The sequence below is a fragment of the Coenobita brevimanus genome, chromosome 93 (genome assembly GCF_032717465.1).
Source record: "Coenobita brevimanus isolate Jiangsu-jjx chromosome 93, ASM3271746v2, whole genome shotgun sequence".
NCBI classification, from domain to species: domain Eukaryota; kingdom Metazoa; phylum Arthropoda; class Malacostraca; order Decapoda; family Coenobitidae; genus Coenobita; species Coenobita brevimanus.
In genome coordinates this window covers 896,154-909,265 of record NC_137046.1, presented here as the reverse complement: position 1 = coordinate 909,265, position 13,112 = coordinate 896,154, and positions in this window count along the sequence as shown.

Here is a 13,112-nt window from a genome sequence, read left to right as displayed (position 1 = left end):
GGTGTGAGGAGAAGGTCAGGTGTGAGAGGGTAGGTATGAGTAAATAGGGTGAGGGAGAGATGAGGGAAGTACCGGGTACGAAGTATGAGGGAATGTCATGAGATTTATGAGAGTGTCAAATGAGGATATTGGGAGAGGGAACATTGGCAGGCGTGACGTCCATTGCAAGATAGGATAAGGAACAAGGATATGAGATGGTGTAGAAACGAGTAGTTGAGGATGGAGGAGGCGAAGGTGGAGTACGCCTGGGTGGAGTGGCCAGGGTGGAGGTGGAAGGATAAAAGTCTAGTTTCCAGTGGTGATGGTGTTGGTGGGGATCGTGAACTGTGGTCACACTTAAAAGAAATAGAGATATACATTATGTAATGTTAGTTTTAGTTATTCTGAAGTGCTTTGTCTTAACGTTGTTCATTAGAAATTGTTGTGAAAGTTGTAATTTTTTTTTTTTTAATCGCCGCTGTGGAATATATAAGTCGTAATCCTGTTCCACTTTTATTTGCTTGTGTAGCAACCTAGAGAGGGAATTGAAACTTAAAATAATTGTTGTTTCTGTGGTTATGTTGAAGATTAATTCACACTGTGATTTAGACAATAAATCATATATAATGTACAGGATATTATTAGAGCAACATATTATTGACGAAAGCCTTGGCTAAAAATGAAGTCTTTTCTTCAATAGATTGTTATATCATACTCCCTACTATCTCTTGTATTTAAAGATGTGAGATGCAGAAATCATGCTGACCTACAGTTAGACTCGTATGAAATTTTGCGTGAGAGAGAGAGAGAGAGAGAGAGAGAGAGAGAGAGAGAGAGAGAGAGAGAGAGACTACTTTGTTGCTTTTTTTTTTTTCCGTAAAGATTAGTTTCCCATATATCTAATACGTTTATTCCTTTTTCAGGTAAGTGTTGAGTGTATTAGAAAATACATAGAAGAGGAAGAGACAGGAGGAGGAGATGAGAAAGAGAAAGGTCGGAAGGAGAAGGAAGGAAAGAGAAAGAGAGAGACAGACAGTGAAAGAGAAGATGCGTAAAGGTAAGTAACATTTTATTAGTTGTAATATTAATGTAACTTTTTAGTTTTGTAGAAAATTAGACGTGTGTACTGGAGACAGGAAGGTAAGTAGATGGAGGATTAAGTGGAGGAAGGAAAGAAGAAGGAGAAGGAGGAGGAATTATTGATTAGAAGGTGAAGGAGGAGAAGGAGTAGGAGGAGGAGGAAAACCGGAGAAAGACGAGGAGGAGGGAGAGGAAGAAGGATCGGAGAAAGAAGAGGAGGAAAGGGAGAGTAGTAAGGACAGGATATAAAATATAATTAAGCTGTAAGAGTTAATGTGAGTCGCGGGTTGAGTTTATTTGGACACACACACACACACACACACACACACACACACACACACACACACACACACACACACACACACACACACACACACACACGATCAGTCTCGACGAAATCATTGTATCATTAAAGGTTACTCAAGGGAAAAAAAATTAATTCAAGAAGGAAGATTTAAGTTCTGTAACATAAATGAGAGAGAGAGAGAGAGAGAATGTTTTTTTTAATATCTTTATGACTAATATTGGCAGACGTCGTGCCATTTCCTTCCTTAATAACAATAACCTCTTTTATATTCCTGCTACCGTTGCCTGGTTCTGTGCAACCTATGAAATGCTTCAGGTACTGCAGCGGTAAGAAATAATCCCCGCCATATTGCAGGTGTGTTGGTCCTGGTGGTGGAGAACATATGCAGTTACACGTCATTTTAATAATCGTATAGCGTAGGGCGGGTACAACAGACACTTAATATTGTACAAAATGTGGCCAGATCACTTTATTGAATAGCCCATCAAAAATTGGGAGTTTCATCTGACCTTATAATCAGTTACTGTTCTCACTGGACATGACTAATATATGTGATGGGAATTCAGGGGAAATTCTGATGGACCAACTGGCTCAGTGTACAGTGCAAAGCGTGAATGGCGAGTACAATATAAATATTTGTGTATGAGGTAGTGCAGGGGTATGTGGATGACGGTACAGGTTAATCTTGGCTAGGGAGATGTATGTGTGTGTTTGTCGCAGCCCAACAAGTTTCTTATCAGTGCCTTGGTGGTGATGACAGCAAGATCCACAGGAATTTGTCAGATTGCAGCCTCCAGCAACAGCGACATCATGAGTTAGTTGTGCCCATAATGAGCTATAACATAGGTGATCTAATGGATACGACAGACAGTAGGACGATACTCTTGGGTTTTGTGTACATTTGATCCAGTGGGAGGGCCATTGTCTCCTTCTGGGCACCCGAGATGATCCAGGAGAGGAGCTAAAGCAAACAGAAAGTATACTCCCTTGGGTTTTATATACAGCTGGGTCCAGTAGTAGGGTCAGTCAGCACCGACTTGGTCATAGGGATAGACCTGTCCTCTACAAGTAAGTATAAGTCCGGTCGATATATGTGTCTTGGCAAATTCCCACCTGGTCCAGGGTTATTGCTGTCCACCTCATTCTTGTCTGTGTTTCAGTTTTGGAGGATGAATGGCAGACAGAGCTGGAATCGCATGAGTGGATAGTTGTGAAGTAGAGGCTTTGTGAAAGGCATCAAGGTATGTGTTTAGGTTGTTTGGCACGTGATGGACATGTGACTGGATATTAGTCGGTCACAGAGAACACATTCCATTCAGTGTTAACTGTGTAAAAATAAGTTTGGGATGACGCAGAGTTAGTCTCGTAACTGAGTGAATTTCTTGTTTGTATTAGGGTCTGTTGGTTTATTTCGTTCATCACACTTTCCATGAACACTTCCTGAATTATAATGCCTTCTTGTAGTTTATTCTTGTTAATAGGTCGTCTTAAGAGAGTCCCCCTGTTGGTTTCATATGCCCTGCTCACGACGCTCGCCATTATCTCATTCCACTCCGGCTAATTCCTTCTTCCCCCTCGACTGTGTTTTTGCCGGCAGTCATTGGCGTCACATTGCCTTATCATTAAAGCAATTAGCCTGGTACGTAATTAGGGGACGGAGCACACTCACTACCCCACCTAGTGCAGTTTGTCTGGGACCAAGAGTTAAGGTTATTGTTATGCTTGTGTTAGAGGTATGTACTCTGTGTGTACCCCCATCCCAGTGTAATCTGTCTAGAAGCAACATATGGCGTTATTGTTTATTTTCTGGAGTGGGGAATGTACTCTCTGTGTGACCCCTACCCCAGTGTAGTTTATTTGGTAGTTATTGTTTGGTTTGTGGTGAGGGTATGTTCTCTGTGTGTATCCCATTACTCTTTGGATTTGCATTTTTTCCTGGTCTAAGATATTAGGGGTAATTATGAAAGTCAGGGAGAGGAACGTAGGCAGGGGCGCTTGATTCACCCTAGTGGCAGGAGAGTGAAAATTAACTATTTTGTCTGCAAATGATACCTTGCCTGTTTCCCCTCCCTCATCATCATCATCATCATCCCTCACCTCTTCATCATCATCATCATCATCATCCCTCACCTCTTCATCATCATCATCATCGTCCTTCATCATACTGCATCATATCTGCTGATCTGGCCTTGTATCTACTCTCTGCATGGTGCGGGTCGGGTACCTGTTTTTCATACTTTGCACGACATCGAATGAGTGGATGGTGAGCGTCCCCACCTTTTATTATTATTATGGTAGGTGGGGGCGCTCACCATCCACTCAGTCGATGTAGTGCCGCTCTCGGGTGTCTGCCCTTTCCTCTCCTCCCTCCTTTCTTTCCTTCCTCCTCTGTTTTTCTTTCCTTCATTCTTTCCTCGTCCTTCTGCCTACGGGTAACTTTACACTTTCCCTTTTGTCTTTCTTTCCTTCATTCTTTCTTGTTCCTTCCGCCTGTGGGTGACTCTACACTGAGCGACAAGCTGAATGGTTTCCTGTACACCAGGAACCATTTACTACGCTGGGTGGTGACCATATAACCAAATTATGGCGCCTGGTGGTTTAGTGGGTAATTGTGGCTCTCCAGTCGGTTTGAGCCGGTGCAGGTTTATATCCATGGGGTGGTTGGGGTTTATTGCTCATGTAATGCCACACAGGGATAAGTGAGGCTGTCACTCTCATCTTAAATGTCAGGACCAACTTCCATAGCCCCGGGCTCCTACGCTCCTCATGGGACAACTTGGGATTGAATGATGGATGGATGGATTATCATCATCACCATTATCATCATCATCATCAACATTATTATTATTATTATTATTATTATTATTATAATTTTTATTTGAAGGGGGGAGGAAAGTTCAGGATAAAGCGAGGATAAAGGGATTCGATTTTATAAGTCCCTCAGAGGTCAAGGTCATAGGGCAAAATCAGATTTCGACCTTATTACACAGTTACTATTCGATTTCGACCAAACTTTGTGGAATTACTGAAGGATCAGCCAAGGATTATGATATTCGATTTAGAAAAGCATAGGTTAAAGGTCAGTATCACAGGACAGTGTCAACGCAGTTTCATATGATTTGGACCAAATTTGGTGGAAGGGCTGAGGGTCAGGCAAGAATAAAGTAATTCGGTTTTTGAGGACAATCGGTTGAAGATCAAGGGCCGGTATTCTCGTCATGTACGGAATCTCCCTAACACTTTTTCCTAAGCTATTTATTTTGCTTATTACACCGTAGTGTCCTCTGTTGTGTTATTTAAATCATTCTAATATCGCCATACTCTTCATAAATAGCCTACGAAATTATATTAACCAGCCATATCCAAAAATAAATCACAAAGGAATAGGTCTTAGGGCCAACGAGAATACGGGCAGAGGTCACAGGGCAAAGGTAAATCTTCAGCCCTTAAACCAATTGTTAATCCTGAGTGTTGCAGTCTGAGCGATCCGTTTGATTCTGTATGTTTGAGCTTTATTGCATTATTCTGTTTTGCTCATATTTTTTGAAGTAAGGTAATGTGTATGAATGTTATTTTAATTGTGGAAGAAGATTTGAACTTTTCGTGTATGCATCTAATGGTTTACTTGTGTGTTGGAGTGTGTTGTGTCTTCATTGAGCTCGATGGCAGTGAAACACCCGTGTCCGAAATTCATTGAGAGCCACACACAAATCCCCTCCTGGAAATGCTTCCTCATCTGAAAATGAGATGTCACAAGAGGAAACCAGACTTGCCTGTTATGTGGCGTTAAATCTTTTCACCATGCCTTATTTTACTCAGTTCTCTTTAGACAAATTGTCAAAATATTGTCTACGGTTTTCTGAAGAGGGATGGGGTAAGGATCAAAGGAAGGTAACCAAGGAAGTAGGGAAGGAGGAGGTAAGGAAGGTAAGATTCCATATGAGGTAAGGAGAGAATGGAGGAGGAAAGATGAATGGAGAAAGTATGAAAGGAGAATGGCCTGATAACGAATGAGACAGTGATGACGAGGTGATACGAGAGTGGATTGGTTCCTCTCATTCCTGTCCCTGGCCTTCCCTGCACCTTATATGGCGACTGAGTGTGAAGTTGTTGGTAGGGTGTCCAGGTGGTGTGGACATACCTTAAACACACACACACACACACACACACACACACACACACACACACACACACACACACACACACACACACAGAAACCTGAGATGGACACACACGTAATAATTTGATTTTTAAAAGCGGAAATATGGTATAATTTTCACACGCGCGTGCATGTCATCGTTCATGAAATTTATTTTAACTTCTCAGTTGTTTTCCAAAATCACTTGGAAAGTTTCCGCACTGACCTCCTGTCAACACAGTCATTTCTCCTCGTACCTATTAACATCTGTGTATTGCTACATAGACACTTCCTCTGTACAGTATACTCAGATAACATGCCTGTACTTGCACTGTACATCCATACATATGCATCATCAGCCAGCTAGAATTCCACATATGTTAGTGGACATGTGTACTGTAATTGTTGTTTCCTTATCTGTGCATATATGTCTGCATCTCCTTTATTACCTATCTATACATAAGCATCCTGGATTCACATCTTACGTAGCATATTTGAGACTATCATTTTTTTGCCGGATCCTCATAGGGATTTGCATAGAAACGCCTTAATCACTGAATTACTGAGGGATCCTTTTGAAAATAACCCTTTGCACCCCATAGATCCTCCAGGACAGTTACAAGGGCCTTCCTAGCACCCCCTAAGGTTGCCCTTTGAGGTAGCATCGTTTAGGGTCTGGAGTAAAAAGAGTAATAATGAAATTGATAGATAGATAAAAAGTATACAGATTATATTTCTGGGTCGTACGTCAAGCAGCCCAATGCCCGGCACTACACACACCAGCTCATTTTGTAAAGTACAGTGATTCTGGCCGATCCCTCGAAGGGGCCAGGCACCCTTGCTTAGGATCCTTGTGGTATTTTTTTTTTATGCCGAGTTTATTTAGATGTCTTCATAGAACCCTGAGAGTCTGGCAGCAAACAGCCTAACTGTTTTAGGTATATACGTGCCTGTGTGTATAAGTCCTTTGCTTTTTGGTACATCCTTCCCTCATTTCCTCCAACATCAGTCTTCATACCTTATACTACTATTATCTCGTCTCCACCAACTTACCTATACTTACACATGCTCACCATCTACCAACATATCTCCTTTTACACAATGTAACCCCGTCATTTGCTCCAACCTTACTTGTCTTGCGATGGTTATAATTTCTCACATTTCTCAACCAACAACCGTCTCCCACATTCCCAACTATATCCATCTCAACCTACACCTTCCTTACCTCTCTAACTACCCCCCTCTAAGCCCACACCTTTCATACCTTCCTAACTTCACTCGTCCCAGCCTACACATTTCTTACCTCCCTAACTTCACCTCTCCCAACCTGCATCTTCCGTATCTCCCTAACTACTCGTACACCCCTCTCAACCTACCCCGGACTACCTTCCTACCCACACCCTACAACACACACCTACACCTCTTCTCTCCCACCTTTCCCCACGTGCCTATGCTTCTGTCTGTATACATCACCACGACCACACTCCCCCACAATAGGGCCAGCCAGCCAGCCAGCCAGCCAGCCTACCTCACCCGCGATACACCTAACACCGTAGCGTGACCATGCACCACACACGTACCGACGCTGATGACGTGGAGGTGTTAATGAGCGAGGGGGAAACATGAAGGAGGACAGTTTGGGGGAGGGTGGAAGGTGAGGGATAGATATAATGAGTTGTGATAGAGAGGCTGGGAGGCGTTTTTATCGTTGCCGCCTTGGATCATCTCTGGGGTTGTAGTTGGGAGGTAGAAGGATGGAGAGATAAATACATTCCTTCTGCTCGCTGGCTCGCTCACCCTCAGACGTTCACTACCAGTATGAAAGTCATTAGTTGTTTTGTACACGTGAGTTCATTAAGGAAGGAATCCTCGTCTCAAAGAGTCCATTCTGTCATCACCCTCTCCCCCAGTTCCTTCAGCTCCACGCCTCCCTCTCCCCATCCGTTTCTACATCATTCATTCATTCATTCGGCCTGTATTGCCGTCCCGTGCAGTGAAACTATGTTCCCTTGAGGTAGACAGTAGACAGCTCGTCGCCACAGTGAGGCGCGGGTAAAAGTGTGGAGGTTTGGTTTCTGGATGGACTTGGCATTTGCTTCTATCCACCCAGCTAACAGGGGCACCATAGTAGACTCCGCATCATCCCGTTATTTGGTTATGTGGTAACCACCCAGCGTTGTTAATGTTTTTTGTGTGTTACAGGATACCATTAGGCTTGTCACACATTGTTGTGCCACCTGAAATAGAAAGAAGAGGAATTAGAATCGATCGGGGGAATGGAGAAATTGGAAGAGAGGAGGGCAGCCGTGGAAAGGGATGATAAAGGTAATGGAAGAAGTATACAACACTACATCAGGTAAGATAATGATGGTCGCCACCACCTACCACCAAGAAACCCAAGTAGTGGGGTGAAAGAAAGACCTAGAATAACAAGGAAAATGGAAGAGAAGAAGAGCTAGCTTGAAAAATAAAGTGAGAGAACTAGGAGAAACGTGAAGACAGCCAGGCCGACCGTAAGAGATAATCAGTGACCACCAAACACCCCGTCCACAAACCGATGCCTTGATGGGTGTGTGATAAGGAAGGCGTGGTGCTCGGGGTGGAAGGGAAGGATTTGATTTGTGCCCTCTTTTAAGAGGGCTAGTTTATTGGACACCCTCCCTCATCCTGTGAGGGACGCAGCGTTATAAATTGCTACAGTTATTCAAAAGGAGAACACCACCTAGTGATGCACACCTGCCATGACGTACATAAGTTACAAGATAATGTTATATACATAATATTGGATCCTGGTAGTGGGATACATACTAGCATAGCTGATACACATTGTACAGTGTGGAAACTTAAGGTTATTGCAGTTGCCAAACTTATCTCAGTACCTTACATTATTGGTGATGAAGTAAGTGCATAAATACTGTAATCTTATAATAAGCCAAATTATAAATGTAATACCCAGTTGGCTGAATAATAGTAGGCTAATAGTATATACCAGGACATGCACACGCATATACATACACATACACAAGCATACATGTATCTGTAGAAACTTATGCACACATACATGTAGACACACACATACTCATATATGTACAAATACACACATACTCATGCATATACACGAGTCTTTCCACATAGTTACATTGGGGAGGCGAAACCTTTATGTTTTCTTAGTATTTCTTTAACAATACCATTCTCCAGAAAATAAGTAGCCTGGTCCACAATTGTACTCAGGTTGGGGTTCCTGAAGTTCACAAGATTCGGACACTCTAGAATGTAATGATGTAGTGTATGCCCACCCGCAGTACCACATACCTTACACCTTCTTCTGTGTTCATTAACTGCTGCCCCGTGCTGCCAAGGGTGGTCGTATCCTAACCTCACTCTGGCATGAACAACTTCCTGCCACCTACTTGTGCCTGCCTTTCCATATGTGTAGGATGTTCTTAGGCCAACATTGTTATAGTAATATATTGACCTGCTTGTGTGATATTCATTCTGTCGTTTTGATATCATTATGCTTTTTTGTCTGTTTTTAATTCTTGATCTAAGCTGACGAAGGGAGAGTCCAAGATCGCAGTCTGTTTGAGTCTTTTTAGAGGCCTCCTTTGCTAGTTGGTCAGCCCTTTCATTCCCTGGCACCCCAATATGTGAAGGTACCCAAACGAACTGTACAGAGATACCTCTTCTGATTATCTGACTGACATAATTCCTAATATCGTATACAAGATCTTGATAAGTTGAGCAGTTATTCTTAAGGGCTTGTAGGGCTGATAAACTGTCTGAAAAAATAACTGCATTGCTTCCCGTCCTTCTAATGTGCCTTAGCCCCAGCATGATAGCCACAAGCTCAGCTTGTGTCGAGGAGGCCCAGTCATGGAGCTTAACTTTGGTGTCGCATTCTTGACAGAACTGTCCACCTCGTACCACCGTCATGGCTGCTCCAGCTTCTCCAGTTTCTCTGTCCAGAGATCCGTCACAGTAAATTAAGTCAGTCTCATCGTTTTGTGTCAAAGAATTGCTCAGTTCTGAGAAAAGAGATCTTAGTACACATGTTGGCATGTCTGCTTTCCGATAGGGTAGGCTTAGTATTTTGCAGTCTATGTCTGTTTCTTCCCAGGGTGGAGTAAGCTCACCCAAGGAAACGTCAGTCTGGATGTAGTCCACGACATCATTGGCTATTATATCTCTGGCTGTTAGTGATGCCCAGTTATTACCTCTGATTTCTTCAAGGCCTAAATGATTAATTAATTCCATCTTTGGTGTTATCTCTCTCTCGTCTCTGAGTGCTTTGATTCCTATAATGGTATTAATTTCGAATACCCGATCTACTATAGAGGGCAAACCAAGTTCAAGTCTCATATTGGCAACCTTAGCAGTACGTGGGCAGCCTAGAATGATACGCAGTGCTTCATTCTGTATGGTCTCAAGCTTGGTGAGCCTATATTTACCCATGCAGGCGAGCACCGGGGCAGCATAGTCAATGAGGGACCTTATATATGCTATGTACATTGTTCGAAGAACTGCAACAGAAGCACCAAGTCCTCCCCAGGCCATTGCTTTCAGGGCTCGTAATCTAGACTTGCAAGTAGTTAACAGTGTCTGGAGTTCTTTTTCTTTACCACGGTTTCCACCTATATGTACTCCCAGGTATTTATGTGTCCTAACATACTCCAATGGCCTCCCTTGCATTATGATACTTTCTTGTGGTGAAATACCAGAATACATGGCTTTGGTTTTCTGAGTGGATATGACAAAGCCCAGACTATTACATACTCCTACTACGATGTTTAATGCATTTTGCATTTGCCTGTGTGTGCTTGCTTGAATGAGCACATCATCAGCATATACTAAGGTTGTTACCCCTTTTGGCAGTTTTATCATGGCAATAACATTCATTACTATATTAAAGAGGGTTGGACTTAGTACACCTCCTTGGGGAGTACCTAATTCCAGGGTCCTACAGGCAGATTTCCCACCCTGAAAGTAAACATATGCCTCCCTGTTGGTTAGATAATCTTTCGCCCATGCTAATAGTTTTCCCTTAACATCCATCTTGACTAGTTCATACAGGATAATATGCCTATTAGCTTTATCAAATGCACTTTTAAGGTCCAGGAATACTGAGAATTTTGCTGTGGTATTTGCTAAGTATGACATAATACAGGTTGTGGTATTCCTGCCCTTCAGAAACCCATTGAGATTAGGATGGAATTTATCACCAATTTTGTACAGCATTCTGTTAAGTACTATTCTTTCTAACATTTTGCAGATGCAGGAAGTGAGTGATATAGGTCTATAAGTGTTCTGCTCACCAGGTTTTGGGATGGGCACAATAATGGCTTGTTTCCACTGTTGAGCTAGACGGCCAGTTCGGTAGCTCAGGTTAAAAAGCTTGAGCAGTAAGTTGCCTCTAACTTTAGTAAGTGCATTTAGAATATCATATGTTATGCCATCCTCCCCTGGGGCAGTTGACTTCCCTTTCTTTATAGAGTTAAGAATTTCCCATTCAGTAATATCCACACAGGTATCAACCTGAAGGGATATGGCAGACATTATAGCGGATTCTCGTACATTATTCTCTTTATTAAGGTTGTCCTTGATGTGGTTCGGTAAACTATTATAACTTGCAGCTGTGGACCATTCATCCATTAGTTCCTCAGCTTTAGTTTGGGGATTAGGATGAGCTGCAGTTTGTTTCTTTGCTCCCTTTGCGATGTTTATTTGTTTCCAGACGTTTTGTGTGGAGGTTTCCCTATGGATATTACCCACAAACCCTATCCAGTAGTTTTCCCTTGCTTTCATTTTTGCTTCTCGGCACTGTGTTGCCATGTACTGTAGCGCTCTATAATTCTCATCACTCGGGTCTTGTCTCCACCTTCGTGAGACATTTCTCATTATTGAATTATAGTACTGAACCTGGGGGTCGTCAGTATACCATTTTTTGGTATATTTGCATTTATTATTTTTTTTTTCCCAGAGATCTTATTTGGGAATTGTGTTCTTTTGTTTAGTAATTCTTCTATTTTGTTGGTAAGATCGGCAGTGAACATATCTAAATCAGTTATGCAATAAGTTTCGAACCAATCACCCATATCATTAATAAATGACTCCATTTTATTAGGTGGAAGGTTGAGTCTTTTCCTAGAGCCAGTACATTGTCTCTGCTTAACGTCCAGTGTAACCTTAAGAGCATAATGGTCCGACACTAGAGTATCCACCACATCCACAGAACAACCCCTGTGTGGGTCCTGAAATAGGCAAACATAGTCTAATCGGCCTCCTTTACTGTGCGTTGGCTTTTTATCTCCGACAACCCTAACGTGTTCACAGGTAGTTACATAATCAAACCATCTCTTTCCGTTTACATTACAGTTTCCTCCTACAGAGCCTAGAGCACTATGACGGGCATTGAGATCTCCTACTGCCAGTGTTGGCTCTTCATACAGATAATCGGGAAATGAGTTTGTGTCTAGTTTACCTTTGGGAATGTACAGGTTTACAAGGTTTAGCACATAGTTATCTAGATGGACTTTAATTCTAAGGCTTTCACATCCCTCCCCAAAGTTAGCTACCTCCAAAGTAGTGGGTATGTCTTTCTTTACATAAATTGCCAGACCTCTAACACCATTGATGCTCTCAAGAGTGTACCTTATGTAACCACCAAATCTTGGGTCGTAAGAGTTGTCGGTCCATGTCTCTTGTAAGCAGATAATGTCAATATTATTTTCAAGGGCATACTGTTGCAAATCTATGAATCGTTTTTCAGACTGTTGATGTTCCAGTTTAACACTGTTATATTTTTCTTAACGTTCATTGAATTCATCACTGAAGCTTTTACAGGTTTCTGATATGAAATCTCTGTATTTGTGAACCATATGTACAGCCCATGTCACTTTAGCCTGACTATCAAGCGGCATGTTGGCTACTGCTTTTTTAATGTTTTTAGTTGTGAAGGTTTTAGGTACTATTGCAGCATCAAAGATTTTCTTTCTATAATTTTCTTCACCATATTCTGTAACATTCACTTTTTCACTCTCCTCTTCCACCGAGTTTTCAGTAGAACTGCTGTTACCAGTTCTAGTTAGATTTGTAACAGCAGTCAGTAGCAGGGTGATACGTTTTTCGTTTTCTATTTGTGCATCAATCAGCCGTCCTACCAAGTCCTTTAGTTCCGTAACTTCCTTTTTTAAGCCATCATCACTAGGTGCACCACACCCATGTTGTGCAGGTACACCCCTCTGTTGCTGGATCCCTCCATCACTGTGTTGTAGCCGGTTGTCCCTCAGTGACGGTCCCTCCAAGCTGCTCCCCTGAGACACTGATGTGGGGGGAACCACGCTACAGCTGTCCTCACTCCCTCTATTAATCCCCTGAGACACTGAGCTCATACCCATGGGATGTCCTCTTCTTGGAAGGGGGGCAGAAGAGGTAGGCGGCGGTGGGGGGACAGCTGCACCTGAGTTACTGCCAGAGGGAGCTGGATGTCCCCTGCTGGGAACAAAGGACTGAGCACGTGGTGGAGGGATAGCTTCACCTGTGATATTTCCTATGGGACGTCCTCTCCAGGGAATATGGGAGTGAGTAGGTAGTGTAGCAAGTGGGGGCACA